Raw genomic sequence first — 11,197 nt, 5'->3', positions numbered from 1 at the left:
CTGTAGCAAGACACAAAGGAAAACTAAATATAGAAGTCAAAGGTTTCCAAATATAAGTGAGGTGAGCACGCTCAAGTGCTTTTTTAAAACAGCAGGGCAGGCAAACACAAAAAATGACCTTTTCAGCGTATCCCCTATGGATGCCAGACTTTTCTTCTCTGCATTTTCCTTATATGCTATAGTCAGACTGAAGAATAAGGCAAGATGGATTATACAAGAACTTTTTGGTGTTAACTCCTCGCACCTCTTTGTCTTCAGCAGGCAGCAAACCCAGAGGTAACAGGACACCAGGGGGAGATCAAATAGCCATCAGTCTGAGCAAATGCACCTAAAACACAAAGGGATGATAAAACATGGGAATGTCAGCGCAGATTCAGAGTTTGGTGCTTAGGCAACAGAGTGGGGGAGCAGCAGGGGTCATGCCTCACTCCTTGGTCACTGTTCTCCAAGGAGTTCCAGGCAAAGGGGCTGCTCTGTGGGGAATCTTGCAGGATCAGTAGGGCTGCAGGCACACGCAAAAGCCTGATCCCGCAGACCCCATTGTAAGAGGGAGCTCTTGGAGGCAGTTTTGTCACAGCCAGCCTCTGTGCAAAAGCATCGAATTCCATCAACTCCCAGGCAGAAATGACCCAGCTGAAGGGATTCCAGAGAAAATAACAGTGGCCAGATACTTATATATAAAGTATAGAGTGGCAAAAATAAATGCAAAATCAAAGAATGGATTGCCAGAGGTTTGCATTGCTGCATCTTCACAGAGGCAAGAGAGTTAAGAGAAGTCATGCAAAATAAATCTCTGTCCTGACAGAACAGCAAAGGACTTCAAAGCAGAACTGGGAACACACAGAGAGGGTACAAAAGGAGCTGAAAAATAAAAGAAAGTTTGAAAGTGGTAGGAAAGTTTGAAATTTAAAAAGGGGAGAATGCACTGGACAACAATGCAACCCTGGAAAAAACAGCTGAATTTATGTCTCTGAATGATGTGGATGAAGAATTATCTTACAAAGCCCTGTACCACAAACTTGATGAAAAATAAGGTTGCATCTTTTTATTTTCTCAGGATCCCTCTGGGTTTGGGAAATAAAGTTGATCTGTGACAGGTGTGGAAAAAAAAAGCACAGACAATCTTCCTCATCACAACAAAAAGCCATTAGACAGGAGATCGTGCCACACATCATGGTCTCTATTTAGTGTGAGGAACTGTTAGTACGTTTGGGGGTTTTATTGTGTTGAGTGTGGTTTTTATTGTTTCGGTTTTTAAATTGTGACTTTTTAAACAAAAAAACCCATAAAGCCACATATTTTAATGGCTAAAGGGAAGTAAGTAAATAAATTTAAATAAGGTTAAATAGAGGAATTGAGCTTGATAGATTCCACAAAAAATCAAACTCATGGGATCTTCCTGTGAAAAGGAAAAACTGCTTAATGGCTCTATAGACTTGAGCAAATTAGAAATTTGCTGAGTTATGCCTCTCTTAAACCAGCACTTCCCTTTTCTCACCCTTGCTCACTAATGGCAAAATGTTTAAAACTGTGGTAAACTGAGACACTCTTGAGCAGAGTGTTGTCATTCCTGCAAAATGCAACCATAAATTCAAATTCTCTTTAAACAAGTCATAACAGAGCCACTAACACAGAGTACAAATCATAAAACGAGTAAGGATAAAAACATCTGCAAATGTCTTGGTGTGCTTCAATGCCTTTCCAAGGGTTCAGGCCAGACTGAAGAGCTATAACATCCATTTAGAGCTGTGTCAAACTGCTGAGCACACATCCCAGACCCAAGCTGCCAGGAATCCAAGGGAAGGCAGCTTCCATCTTGGGTGCTGCACCATTGTTATATTTCATTCTGGCTCACATAAACATCAAGCCCTCCAGTAACTACTTTACCACACACTTAATCCCCAAGTAAAATAATGAAGGTAACTGTGCAAGAGCTACAAACAACCACTTTAACCAGCCACAGGCAGCTAAGGTCTTCAATGGTGGGAGAAATCCAAGCAGAACTGACTGATGCCAACAAAACTCTTTACAGCTGGAAAGGTCTCTGATATTAATTTCAGGATTTCAGAACAGCTTGCCTAAAGCCGTGGATGTTTGAACCAGAAGCTGGTGCAGTGCATCCTAGAAAGAACATCTAACAGCATTTACACAATCAATAAGTGCATATATAGAACCATTTGGCTGAAAACCATAAAGAGTCCTAAACACTAGATTTTTGTGGGAGTATCAAATTGAAATTTCACCTTGCTTGTTGTCTTGGTTCGACAAGACAGGAGTCTGTGGAAGAGGGCAAAGCCTCCTGTGCAATGGAGAACGGCAAACCCCCCTCCCTCTGAATTACCAGGATCTTTAAATTAAAAGGCTCTCAGGCAAAGATGTGGGAATGGGAGTAATAATTCTTTACTAGGAGAAAACTAGACAACAATTTAAAAAGGCAAATGCAATCGGTACAAACAAAACCAGTGAGAAAGTCCAGAACCTGAGGAGTCGGGGTGCCAGTATCAGTTCTGCTGGGACAATTGCTTCCCTTGCAGTGGCTGATGAATTGCAGCTGCAGTGGTGATCTTTAGAAGGGTATAGTTTTCCTCTGAAGATCTGGTGGCAGTGGGGCCAGTCTTCCTCTGTGCCGGGGTTGCTTCTGAGCTCCGCTGCCGTCGCCTCAGCACGCACCGGCTGCTTCGCTGCGAGATCCCGCGAAGAGAGAGAGAGAGAGCTGCTTCTCTGGGAATCCCGCGAAGAGAGAGAGAGAGAGCTGCTTCTCTGGGAATCCCGCGAAGAGAGAGAGCGAGCTGCTTCTCTCGGAGTCCCGCCCAGAGAGCTGCCTCCTCTCCCTAAAAAGCTACCCCTTTAAACAATAATAGAGTGCTTGGCTTCCCCTTCTGGGTGGGACCCCTTACGGTGTTATATTTACCAGCCCGGCAGTGAGTCAGTCAATAGTGTATAAACAAACTATTGCCTCTACGGGGCAAACCATTGTTTCTGAGAGAGATAACAAAAACCTGTCTAACCGGTTTGCCTTCAACAGATGGCAAACGGAATACAAGCTTATCTTACAACCCAGGACACTTGTCTATTGCTTTTTCCAAGAGAAAGAAGACTCCAACTACAGCAGCATTATTTTTTTCTCCTCTAGTATGGATCCATCATTGCATTTGATTTCACACATTTGCATTGTGGAAAATTGTGTCAAACATTGCTGTTTCCATTAATTAAATGTCAGATTAAACTAATCTTTTTATAAATATTGGATATAATCTATTTACAGAGGGAAATCAGATCTGCAGATGCTGGGGAAGGAGTGTGGAGATGTAATTCTCCTTGCACATACTTTTCCCCCACTCCCTGTTCCATGTTTCCTCTGGGGCTTAAGCATCTGAAATGCTTTTATAAATCCATCTCTAGTCTCATATTTAGTTGTGGAATTAATTGTTTAGAAATAACCACCAAAATCCATTTTTTCATGACCAAGATTTTTTGTTTGGTTGTCTTTTCATTGGGATTTCTTTCTTTTGGTGGGTTTGCTGTTGTTTGGGTGGTTTTGTTTGTTTTGTTTTGTTTGTTTTCTTAGGTGGGTTGTTTTTTTGGGTTTTTTTGACATCGAATTCATCCTTTTGCTTAGGAGAGTAAAAAAAAGTGCAAATGTCTTTCTTGGATTCACAACTATATTCCCCAAAGTAAAATATATTTCATAGCACCCAAGATGCTTTCCTGTGACACATATACAGGGTTGGGATACTAAGTACTGATTTGGAGATGAGAATTCTGAGGGACCTTCTCCTAGTTTGGCTATCTCATTTCTACTTTACTTTTTCATTTTTCTCCCTGGTAAGAGGAGAAAACACAGTCCTGGCTTCAGGGTTGATGTGATTAGGAATGTTAATAGGTTTCAGCCTAACTACAAAGGTAAAGCCTGAGTTTGTATGACATGCTGAGGATGTCAGGCATTAGTTTTACGTTCAGGACAAATGTATTCATACCTGCAACCATTAACTAGGACTATCGACTATCCTGAGCCATTTGCCCCAGTGAATGTATCACAAATTCATTTCATTACATAGATAATGCCTCGTGCCTTTGAAACAGATGTAAACTGTAATCCATGGCTGAAAAATACACGGGGGTAGTAGTGGGTTTGGGGGGGGGAAGCTCACTGGTTTACATTAGGAGATGCATTATTAAATTAGCATCCCTAGCAATGCATGAGAAGCATTTCAGTACACTGGGCACATTTGTAAACCCTCCTACTGCATTTGAAACTTAATCTTCACGTCTACTGTGTTGTACACATTAGCTGTGAGACAAAGCATTGGAATAGTGATTACAGAGAGTTTATGCCAAAAGCAGGTTCTGCTGCCCGCAGAACCTTAACACCACATCCCATGCCTGCTCCTTTCCCTCTGGAAAGCTCATCCTGCACTCAGTGGTGCAGTTTGCAGATGCCACTGCCATGAGTTCAGTTGTTACTCCCTCCGCTCCTCCACCCTGACTCTTTGAATGGTGCCTTTTTTAACATTGTCAGAGGATTCCTGGTGCTTCCAAAGGATGCACACCCCACAGGCTCCCTACAGAACTGTTGTTCCCAGAGATGTTCAGTAGTAGTGATGCTTTATCAAGGCTGACCTAGAATAGAGATTAGATAGAGCTAAAGTAGAATTTATTAAAAGGATCTCCTCCATGGATCCACCTTGGGCAGCACAAGAGCCTAGCCAGAGCTACACCCAAGATGAACCAAAATGGTCCCAAAATGGACACCTGGTCACAGGGTCTCTCACTTTGATAAGTTCTGCTCCATTTTCATATTGCAGCTAATTGTCTAATTACAGCTTTAGCTGATGAATTCCCATCCTTCCTGTTTTTCTCTCTTCAGCCCACATTTTTTGTGCTCTTGAGCTGAAATTTGGGTGCTTGTTCTTGGTTCCAAGCTAGGAAAAGAATTGTTTTGTCTCCCTACTCTGTGCAGAGAGCTCACCATCCCCTAATATGAAGCTCAGAACTACACACTAAAGCAGCACATATAAAAGCTTAAACCTAAAATATCAGTTTAGAAACACATGAATCTTCACTCTGTACAGCACTGGCCTGGTCACTTCACTCAGTGATGTCAGTTCAGCTGAATTCACACCATTATCCTCTGCAGCCATGGGTGATGGGATGGGGAGACACCTGTGGCAGTGCAGCACAGAAACCCACTATGTTCCACTGAGGGAAAGCAAGGTCAGCTTTCAGCCTTGCAGGGGCTTCTGAAAGCAGCAGCAAGGTTAAAACAAAATCCTGTGGATTTTAACAAGAAAGCTCAGTGAAAATGTGCATTTGAGTACAATTTGGGGTGACCATCCATAAAGAGGGTCAGACACACCACTACAGCAATCCACACAGATGTGTGCAGATCCCAGACTTATCAAATGGTGACATTCCACCTCTCCTCCCCCTTCTTTTAACTGGAAATTCCCATTCTCAGAGGGGCACAGCCAAAAAGTTGCTTCAAGTCCTAAGACTGCATTGAAAAGTCAGGTTTCTATGTACCAGAATAACTTTTTAACACTTGGGACAGACCCAAGTCTAAGCAGTCTGTTGCTTTATTTATCTCATCCCTGTGGATTTCTGAAGTCTACTGAGGTTATTTATAGACAAATATTCATTTTTCTATTGTTCAGCATTTTTGCAAACCAAGCATTCTCTTGTAGTATCCCACCTTCCAAAATCCTAAGTTCCATACTCACAGTTAGATTTCTTGACAAACACAACCATGTAATTTTGTGGTGACAGTTATTCCACAGCATTTTAAGGACCAGGAAATGTGGGAACAACATAAAATAAATAGCATATCACCGAATAATAATAACAACATGAATCACAATGCACTTTTTTTTTTATGTTAGCAGTGTGTAAATGAGCCAGTTTAAAGTTGAGCTGAGGCTGCTGCAATCTCTTAATTTTAACTGATCTGGAGTGCCGCCAAAAATAACATGTCCTGACTGTAAGTCAAGACATGTGAACTTACGTAGAGCCTTAGATCTTATTCCTGTCCATGATTCTCCTTTTCTGCTTTTTATCCCCTGCCCTTTTGGATCCTGGGGGTTTGTTCTGGCCAAGGAAAAGTTGTCTTTTCCCACCAGCCTGCACTACTTGAGTGGGGACTGGGGTGTCCTTGCCAAGTAGCCTGAACTCTGGGGGTTTGCTCCAAGTGCACCAAAGCTTTCCAAGGAAACATCACCTCACCAAGAAACTGTTTCCAGAATTCTGTAACAGCAGAAGATAAAGGATTCTCACACAATTTCTTCAGCTTCTAAATATGATTTGAAACAAGCTGATTTCGTTCCAGAAGCCAAACCATCTCAATTTAGAGTATTCTCAGCAATTATACATTCAGTCACTTATTTTAAACTCTGTGAGAACCCCAGCCTTGCTCTGGGGTCTCATATGGTGGTGAAATTCCTCCTCCAACCAACCCGTGCTTCCAAAGAAAAACTCCGCAGGCTTTTGCTGTTCAGTCTCAAGGCAGTTTATTGCTAGTTATCTAACAGATTATGTTCTCGGGCTACGGCTGCTTGGTTAGCGGCCTGGGCAGAGGCACACACACACACCCTGACATCCTCTCTATCTGCTGTCTTCTTCGTCTCTCTCCCCGCCCAGGGCTGCTGCTATCTTTTATATGATATATTACGTATTACATGTTTATAGTTTTCCCCCAAGTACTACCTATATTACCAAGTGCTTTTCTACTCTAAACCAATCTGTGAGTGCCAACATCACCAAGAACATGGAGGTAAGGAAGAAGAAGGAGGAAGAACAGGATCAGCCCACTTTCCTCCATCTTAGAACTTCTGACCCCCATGTACAAAGTAAAAACCCCCCTGTACAAGTGCTAAAACCCTCCTGTACAATACTAAAAAAATTTCCCCTCTACTTTGTAATTACTTTTACTATACTATCTAACCTTTTGTGACTGCTTGTTCCACCTCCAAAGTTGGTAACTCATTCCATGGCTCAAACTCAAAATCACAGCTGTTTCCAGCTGCCTGCCCGGGTCTAAAATGCTTCTGACTAAGGCCTGGAACCTCTAAAAATGTCTGAGAGACATTTTGAGTTCCCACAAAACTCAAGCTTGTTAAGAACAAGGCAACTTAAAATATGGGTATTTGGAGCTGGTGGATGAACAAATACACCAGGAAGAGAGAAAATGGTCCTAACACTTGCTTAAAGAACATTTGTCTTTGCACCGTGGCTGGAAAAACAACACAGAACTGTAATCTGTAATGTTAAAAAAGGTTACAGTCTTGCAAGATTTTGATTTTGTGAAACCCCTGCTCTAAGACTCACCTGCTTTTTTTCTTAATGCACAGGACCCAGCACTGCTGGACAGGGATAGGCATCCCCCTACTTCATCTTCACTGCTTCCCCACATAAACTGCAGACCAAAACCAAACCCTGGCTCCTGGCAGCCCTTAGAGTTATAATCTTCTGAGCATTTTGAAAATCAGAACACCTACAAAAGATAACTGAGGGATGCTTGAATCATGAGACAAGGAGGTGAAAGAAACCTTCAGCTAATTTACCTCACTAGCATGACATACCAACCATAATATTTCTTCACTGATGCTCAAGAAAAAAGTCAAAGGTGCTTGAAATCATAGGCTATTTCTGAAGTTAACCCTGCAACTTTTAGTTAATTATTCAGCCTTAGTGTTGACCTTGTTCTTGTCCTTGGTCTCCATTACTATGAGGACTTGGCTTTTTTTCACCTAATTATTTGCAAATAGACACTACATGCTGAAAAAAAAAAAAAAAAAACCAACCATCAGATAGGAGAAGATTAAACAAAAAATGCAAGAATTGTCTATTTTATACTCTCTTCTGTAGTAGTGCGGCACACGCTCCCCTCGCCACGATACCCCGAGCGGAAGCGTGCCAGGCGGCAAGAGGGAAGAGAACGGGCGGCCGCTCCCCCTGCGAAGCTCTGCAGTCCCAGTCTGTGGTGCGGGAACAGACGGCGGCGACATGGGACTTAGGGGTGAACAGGATGGTTTTATTCAGTGAGCCCCAAGACCCCCTCGGGAGCGGGAGCAGAGGTTTTATACAAGAATTCAGGGAGATGGGTGTAGGAACAGCAACCAATGAGGCAGCAGGGGAGGAGTTTAGGGCAGAATTAACCCATCACAAACCTATCAGGGGAAGCAGGGAAGTGAAATAACACAAAATAAGCAATAGGGTTTAGAGTCTCACCAAACAGACAGGGAATGCTCTGGAAGCAGAGGAGGGGGCTAGGATGAATGACAGGGAAGGTTCCAGGGAAAGGGGCAGGGAAAGGGAGGATTGACAACTTGGAGATGAGGGGGTTAGGGGAGAGCTAGGGAATACTGACAACTGGGGAGAGGAGGAGATTAGGGATGGAGGGGCGGAAACAGATATTGAACAAAAATCAAATTAAAGACACACCACCACATCTCCCTCTTTTCTTTTCACAAAAGGAAGGAGAATTCTGTGGTTTAAGCAAATTAATACAACATGCAAATAATATAAAATTATAGTATATAAATAATATAAGCTTCATTAACAAAATACAACATGATAACATTGCAAATTACTTTAAGGACATGAAAGACACATCATTGCATTTATAGGGCTGGAAGGGTAGTAACATCTTTGTCTTTTCAAATGCCTCAAATACCTCAACCGGACCTGTTGCATACAGATAGAAGTTAGGAATCCCATTTATTTGAATCTACTTCTGCTATAACTCAACTCTTAACCCAGAGCCAGTAGCTGGCAGGAGACTGGGTGGTGCGCGGGCTTGTGGCAGCAGAGGGCTGGAGGTGAGTGGCAATAGTGCCAGGAAGGGCACCAGGCTGTATGAAAGCTGGAGAGAATATTAGAAAGTGCCTGCAACTCTAGCTGGCTATACTGCTCCTAAATCAGACACAAAACTGCACAAAACTTGCTGCTTTGCTGCTCTGAGTAACAATCTAAAATAATGTAAATAATAGTAGATGGAATGGTTAAGTGATTGAAAACGAACAAAAATAAATGTTGAAATTTAATTGAAACAATTGAAATAAAACAATTAAAATAAAATATTTGAATTTAAATAAAACAATTATAATTAAATTAGTTGGAATTAAAATTGTGTAATTGCAATAAAGAAATAATTGTACCAATTAATGATAATAAAGATAAGTAATGAATTAAAATAAAACAATTTAAATAAACAAATCTGAGAAACAATTAAATAAAACAAATAGAATTGAAATCAGATTAACTAAGAATAATTAAAAATCAGGTGATTGAAATAGAATGAAATAACAGAAATTAAACTAAATAATTGAATTAGAATGATTAAAATCACAACTATTAAATAAAATAATTAAATGGAATTATTGGAATTAAATAATTAAATTGCACAAGTTTTGTCTAATACAATAAAAGATCAACTAAATATAACTAATAAATTTTTAAACCTCACAGCAATGCAGCAAGCCTGAAGTGATACAGTAGCTACGTGATTCCTGTAGCAATGATGGTCACAAACACAGCCTTTAAGTCAAAAAATATCAGAAAATAATAAATTAATTATAATTACAACAAAACAGCTTAATATAAAATTCCCTTTTGGGAAGGACCTTTCTAGGCTAATGGGGACACAGGAGGAATCAAAAGAAAGATTTTTTGATATGTTTTCCTACTCAAATAATACCATTACACATTACAAAAAAGGCGTAAATCGAAAGACATTAAAAAAGGATAAACTAATTATGATTACAATACATGAAGCACATAAAAAGTTAATATAACGTATACAAAATTGTACTAACTGAGCTCCAAATCAAGGGTAAAAAACACAGCAGAATTTGTAACTTGATCCGATTTAGAACTTGATTTGTCACGGCGCTTGTGATGTTCAGCTTCTTAAATTCTTAAAGCAGAGTCAGCGGATAGCGATGTGGTTTGTCCAATTTGAATATTTTTTGAGAGGTAGGCATAATATCTTGGGTATTAATTAAATGGGATGATCTTTCTTTCTATAAAATATAACTCAACAAACAGATTATTCAAAAAATAATCAAAAGCAAAAAGAATTCGTAGTTAAATAAAAAGGAACATTGGGTTGGGTACATTAAGGAATAGGATAGGGGAATCAGACAATCACTTAATTAGTGATTGTCATGAATAATAAGGGGAATCGGTAAGGGGTGGACCAGGATGCAGCCATCTTAGGGGGAAAACAAAATGACGGATCCCCAGTCCCGGGTTTCGACTCCATTTCCTTGGAAGAAGGTCCCTCCCGATCCTTCCCCTCGGGGGAAGAGCCAGAAGAAGGATTGGGGAATATCCAACCCCGCCTCCCCCAATAGGGACTAACCTTGTGCAGGGATGGTGCAGGGCCATTGAGGGAGAGATGGGACTGGCGGGAAACCAGGGGCAGAAAAGAAGGGTCAAGGCGGGAAAGCGGGTTCCAAGTGGCATGGCCATCGCCATCTTGGAAAGGGGTGCCGGGTACACTGCACTTGGCCTGAACAGTGTCCAGCAGGGCACTTGGGGCGGCTCGGCCACAGCAATCCCCAAAGGAGGATGAAAAAAGGTTTAGGAAAGTCCGAGGGGATGGGGGCATAGGGAGCTTCACAGAAGCAAAAAGGGGAAATTTATAGGAGGGGGGCCCGACGCAGCTGGATGTCGGCGCAATGCGTGGGTGTAAAGGGCCTCTTTTAACAACCCTCCCATAGTTAACGTGTTGCCTTTTAGATGTTCGTCTCACTTGTGTCTTTTCTACCCCCTCCGTCCAGCCCAGAATGGGGAGGGTAGGATAGAGAAGACAACATTTTCGAGGAGAAGAAAAAGCAATCCAATATGGGTCCCCACAAAAGACTGGGCGAAGAGTATCACTCAGCGAAGAGTGCTAGCCTCCCCCCCAGAAAAGGAAAACCCACCCACCTGCCAGGGACGTGCAGGGATACAGCCCCAGTCTGGGCGCAGGCAGGGGTTAAAATGCAAAAAGAAAAGCGGCAAACCCAGCCGCCCATCGGGGCGGCCCCCACCCCGTCTAGCCCACCTTACCCTCCGGGCCCGGGCGGTGATGACTTGAATCTTCTCCTCGACTCGATGGAAAAGTCACGCTAAAACTGGGAATGTTCCTTCACGGTTTGGCCCTTCTGGAGGCTTAGGTGTTCCTGTTAAACCAAAGTTCATCCCCAAAGCCTTGGTT

The 11,197-nt window shown here is 41.9% G+C and overlaps 1 long non-coding RNA gene across 1 annotated transcript in view; it reads right to left on the bottom strand.

Annotated features, from left to right (window-relative positions):
• The window catches only part of LOC146763373 (uncharacterized), a 66,348-nt gene that overhangs the window by 17,034 nt on the left and 38,117 nt on the right, over window positions 1-11,197 (bottom strand). The window contains exon 3 of the long non-coding RNA XR_014952108.1: window positions 119-328. This is a non-coding gene — a long non-coding RNA (uncharacterized LOC146763373). The remainder of the gene's footprint in view (window positions 1-118; window positions 329-11,197) is intronic.

The sequence above is a fragment of the Lonchura striata genome, chromosome 1A, assembly GCF_050655825.1.
Source record: "Lonchura striata isolate lonStrDom1 chromosome 1A, ASM5065582v1, whole genome shotgun sequence".
Classification (NCBI taxonomy): Eukaryota; Metazoa; Chordata; class Aves; order Passeriformes; family Estrildidae; genus Lonchura; species Lonchura striata.
This window is presented reverse-complemented; position numbering and strand designations above follow the sequence as displayed.